Consider the following 6,147-nt stretch of genomic DNA (forward strand, 5'->3'; position numbering starts at 1 on the left):
TTGTTCATATCATTAGTTTTGTAGAGTCCTTTTTTGAAAGAACTTCAGGCGCGTATACTTGGCGCTTTTTTGTACCTTTTTTTAAAAAGGTAATTTTGTTGTGATTTCACACATTTTGTAGTGTGAAGTATGTTATTCTTTTTTATAATATATGAGGAAATGAAAGTCATAGTCCTGTCAGTCAAGGTTTTTAAAAGTATTAACTTACATGTTTATAAAAATGGAGTCTCGCTTTGCCTCTCGGGGAGTGCGGACGTGTTTTGATCGGTCCGGGCCTAGATAGTGTGAGTGAGTGCCAATAACAAGCCGTTGACAGTACATAAGGTTACTGAGAAAACAATAACATAGGATGAATAGCAGTAACGGATACGGTTAGAATATCAGAATAATACATACAGACTAATTTAACAACTTTATCAGGATAAATTTATTCAGGGATTACCAAATAGCTAATCCACAGCACTATATTCCAGCGCCGATAGCGCAAACAACAACGCAGTACAACAATTCAAATCACACAATGCAGCATCAATATCAACAATTACAAGGGCCATCTTCGCAGCAACCAATGGCACCTCAATATTCAATGCACCAACAGCAATCACAAATTACACAACTTTATCAGTCACAAAACCAAGACATTCAAATTTTTTCTCAACAGACACAACCGGAATGGATACCTGTAATAAACAAAAAACGCCTAAGAAGCCCCGAAATGGTTTATGACAGAAAGCAAACAAAAATTAGCGACTACTAGCTGCAGAAACCATTAGAAACCGAAAATCGATTTAACAACCTATCAGAAGAGGAAACAAGTAAAACCAAAGACAAAGAAAAAGATAGAACAAACAACACAAAAACTGTCCCAAAACCGCCACCCATAACCATATACAATGTAGGGGTAATACAACACATTCATGAACTGCTTAAAAAGATTACAAATGGTAATTATACAGTGAAAACCACTGGGTTTGAAACAATAAAAGTTCAAGTCTTCGATGCCGAATACTTTAAAATATTAATCAAAGAACTCGATAACAGAAATACACAATACCACACATTTAGACCAAAAAGCGAGAAAACATTCAGATTTGTAATGAGAGGACTACATCATGGAACAGAAACTGATACTATAAAAAAGGAATTAGCAGAACATGATCATGAAGTAATAAACATACACAATATAAAAGATAGAACTACTAAAAAACCTCTACCAATGTTTTATATTGACATCAAATCTAAAGAAAATAACAAACATGTATACAAAATAAAAAGTCTTGGCAACAATATTATAAACTGCGAACTACCACATGTTAAAAAGATAATACCTCAATGCAGCAGGTGTCAGGCATATGGACACACCAAGACTTACTGTCGAAAAATATTCAGATGTGTTAAGTGTGCAGGACATCACAAAACAAAAGAATGCACCCACAAAACACAAGACGACAAAGTCAAATGCGTCAACTGTGGCGGTGATTTATCCAGCAAATTACAGAGGATGCCTGGTACACAAACAACTTCAGGAAAAATTATATCCTGCTCTGAGAGAGAAAAGAAATATGCAACCGCAAGCACAGCTCATACCAATCCAGCAAATACAACCAGGGCTGTCATATGCTCAAGTAATCAACAACAGCAAAGCACAAAATAATTCTAATATTCAAGCAACACCAACATCTAATCAACCTGTCAATAACATAACCAACCTCGAAGAAATGCTTGGCAAGCTCATGGAACAAATGGGCACAATGCTTAACCTACTTACTACCGTGGTCAGTAAATTGGATCAACGATGGAGCAACTAAAACATCCAAAATACAAAATAGCCATCTGGAACGCCAATGGCCTCCAACAACATGCCCGAGAACTTAAAACATTCCTGTATGACTCAAACATTGACATCATGATGATCTCAGAGACGCACTTCACAGATAAACATTACTTAAGGATTCCTAAATATAAACTTTATCACACAAAACATTCGGACGATAAAGCTCATGGCGGAACTGCAATAATTATAAAAGAGAACATCAAACACTACGAAAGGGAAAAATTCACTAAAGAATATTTACAAGCTACTAGTGTCACCATAGAAGAAAAATATGGACCAATAACAATGTCTGCCATTTACTGCCCACCTAAGCACAACAACAAAAAAGAACATTTCGAGGGATTTTTCAACACACTAGGCAATAGATTTATAGCCGGATGCGATTATAACGCTAAACACTCAATATGGGGCTCGAGACTAACAACTCAAAAGGGTACAGAATTAATTAAAGCAATGAGGGACAACAATCTACAACAAATCTCTACTGGCCAACCAACATACTGGCCGTCAGACAAAAATAAGATACCTGATGTAATAGATTTTTGCATCACAAAAGGCATTGACACAAAGAAATGTAAGACAGAATCTTGCTTTGAATTGTCATCAGATCACTCACCAGTGATAATAACCATTAACTCACAGATCTTAAATAAAGAAAAACAACCATCTTTGTATAGCAACAGAACTGATTGGACACTATTCAAAGAAAAATTAGACACACTAACCTCGCTAGATCAACCATTAAAAACCGAACTGGATATAGAAATTGTGGTTGCAAACCTAACTAAAAACATCCAAGAAGCGGCATGGTTTGCAACCCCCGACTACGAAACACCTCATGGGAGAATACCTGAAGTGTCGTCCTCAATCAAACAGAAAATCACCGAAAAAAGACAACCGCGGAAACAATGGCAACAAGTAAGAACAGAGGTAAATAAGAGGAAACTAAATAAAGCAACAAAAGAACTAAAAGAGCTTATCCAAGTAGAACAAAACCAAGGAATTCAAGAATACCTGGAAAACTTAACACTAACTGAAGCTACGGAGTATTCGCTGTGGAAGGCAACCAATAAACTCAAAAGGCCCCAACAACATAATCCTCCAATTAAAAACGACAATAATATATGGGCCAGAAACGATAAAGAAAAAGCCGAAGCCTTCCTCAAACATTTAAAAAATGTATTCAAACCCTTCCCTTCAGAAATAACAGCAGAAGAAGAAACCGAAATAACTGACTTTCTGGATGTACCATTTCAAATGGATTTACTGCATGATAAATGCACGATCGAGGAGGTAAAACGGATCATATCAAAAGAAATTAACACTAAAAAGGCACCAGGATTTGATCTTATCACTGGCAAAATTATTCAAGAACTGCCGGAAAAAAGTATAAAACTTATAACATTCATTTTCAATGCAATATTGCGAATTAACTACTTTCCCAGCATCTGGAAAGTTGCCCAAATCATTATGATCCCTAAACCTGGGAAGAAATTGGAAGATGTTTCCTCCTACAGACCCATAAGCCTACTACCTGTACTCTCCAAAGTCTTTGAGAAACTATATGTCAAAAGACTCAAAGCAATAATAGAACAAAGGAAATTAATTCCAGAACATCAATTTGGATTCCGTAATAAACACGGAACAATAGAACAGGTACACAAGTTAGTCAACAAAATTAACAAAGACCTGAATGAAAAAAATACTGTTCAGCTGCTTTTCTTGACATATCTCAGGCATTTGATAAGGTATGGCACAGCGGAATACTAGTCAAATTGAAAAAGCTTTTTTCCCACTCACACTATCAATTGCTCAAATCTTACCTGTCAAATAGACACTTCTTAGTCAAACAAGGTAATGAATATACTGCACTGAACCCTATACATTCAGGCGTTCCACAGAGAAGTGTACTCGGTCCAATATTATACCTTTTATATACTGCAGACCTACCAACAACTAAACAAAACACAGTAGCTACATATGCTGATGACACTGCAGTTATGGCATCTCATACTGATCCAACATTGGCCTCAAGAAATTTACAGACCAACCTTGACAGGATCCAGAACTGGACAAAGAAATGGCGCATTAAAGCCAATGAGTTAAAGTCTACTCATGTAACCTTTACCTTACGCAGAGAAACATGTCCACCCGTGAAGTTTAACAACTGCCAATTCTCACAGGCAGAAGATGCCAAATATCTTGGCATACATCTGGATCGACGTCTAACGTGGAAAAAACATATATTTACAAAGCGCAAACAGCTAGGATTCAAATTAAGCCAAATGTACTGGCTCATCGGCCGAAGATCAAAATTATCGTTGAATGACAAAGTTCTACTATATAAAACCATTCTGAAGCCTGTTTGGACTTATGGAATTCAGCTATGGGGCACCGCCAGTAACTCCAACATTGACATCCTGCAGAGGTTTCAAAATAAGGTGCTGCGTGCCATTGTCGATGCACCATACTACGTCTCCAACGAGGTTATTCAGCACGACATCCCCTTGGAAACCATCAAAGAAGTTATCCACTAATTCAGCATAAAGTACAATGAAAGAATATCAGTGCATCCTAATATGCTGGCCAACCAGCTAAACTCACCTGTTAACAACGAAATGCGTAGATGAAAACGCCTACTGCTATCCGGCCTAATAACTGGCCTCAGATAAAATATAGGTTGTATATAAAGGAGATCACTCACTGGAGTGATACTCTACACGTCTCTATTCAACATCAAACAAAACGCTTATTGCCCATGGGCAGATTGCTGTGCTCACGGAGAGTTAAAAAAAATGTTTATAAAATATAAAATTATATTAAGTATATTTATGCACAGAAGTCAATATATGCAAGAAAAAAGAGTTTACCCCATCGTTTTTTATTTCGTTTAATAAACGAGACACTACCGTGTCTCTTGATAAGATAGTATGAGATACCCTATATTTTAAAATGAGACCTGTAAGTTATAATATAATTGAGTGATGAGGTAGGTAAAAGAGGAAAGCGAATTAATAGTTTAGCAGATTTTATTTTTACACGTTAATCATCGGAATAAATAACGTTTAATTTATCGTGTCAAATTTTTCTCGAAACAGAGATACAAATTTTTCGGGTTGGTCACTTAAAATCGGACACTCTATATATTATAGTCAAAAGTCGACACCCTGTATAATATAATATAATAAGATAGTGTGACATATCCTATATTTTAAAAGGAGATCTGTATGTTATACTATACTTGAGTGATAAGAAAGGTAAAAGAGGAAAGCGAATTAATATAGCTTAGCAGATGTTATTTTCACATTTTAATCATCGGAATAAATAACGTTTACTTTATCGTGTCAAATTTTTCTCGAAACAGAGATATTGGTCAATTATAATCGGACACCCTATATATTATAATAAAAAGTGGATACCCAGTATATTATAATTAATCTTCGGGATATTCTAGAATCATAACTACAAATTTTTCGGGTTGATCAATTAAAATCGAACACCCTATATATTATAATCAAAAATCGACATCCTGTATAATAAAAATACGATAGAATGAGATACCCTATATAGTAAAAATATTAAAATAAGACCTGTATTGTATAAGGATATACCAACAGCATCTCCGCCGGTTTTTTTTTTATTGAACAAAAAGGGAGTCCTTGGCAGCGCCATCCGGCCAGCAGGTAAACTACAAAGTCATTACAACGCCGATAATATAGGACTCTGTGTGCCTTGAGCGCGGTAAAGTTTAAACGGAAAAAGGCACAAATAAGTAACAAATAAAATTAGGTACAGAGTAATGCTTAAAACGAAATAACACATCATATCTATAAAGTAACATACTAAGTATAATAGTTAACGCATAATTACTTTGGCCATTCTAGAGTGATCTTTCTAATATGTATATGTAACACTTAAGATTCATAATTGCTATAAGCATAACATTATGTACTTAACGTGAAAAGGTGCCCAATTATGACAACGTTACTGGCGATTTCCTGAGGAATTACGTGTTGTGATCGAGCCCAGCTCGATTAACAGAGGCTTTGTCATCTCGCATAAACCAATATTGTCTCCGTGAAAGCCACGCAATTTGCCTCTCATTGCTCATAGCATGAACATAACGTGTGTACGCTGATGTGTGTCTGACTACTATAGCATGCATACAAGTATACTTGTACGTACACGTGTTCCTAATGCACGATTGTGGCATAGTCTAGTATCTAACTCTTGACACGTGCGACGCCGAAAATGAGCGACGTACGCAACCGCGTGGCTAGCCCACGTTCCGCCGTGAACGTGGGGAATCACGG

This window comes from Ooceraea biroi, chromosome 11 (assembly GCF_003672135.1).
Source record: "Ooceraea biroi isolate clonal line C1 chromosome 11, Obir_v5.4, whole genome shotgun sequence".
Classification (NCBI taxonomy): domain Eukaryota; kingdom Metazoa; phylum Arthropoda; class Insecta; order Hymenoptera; family Formicidae; genus Ooceraea; species Ooceraea biroi.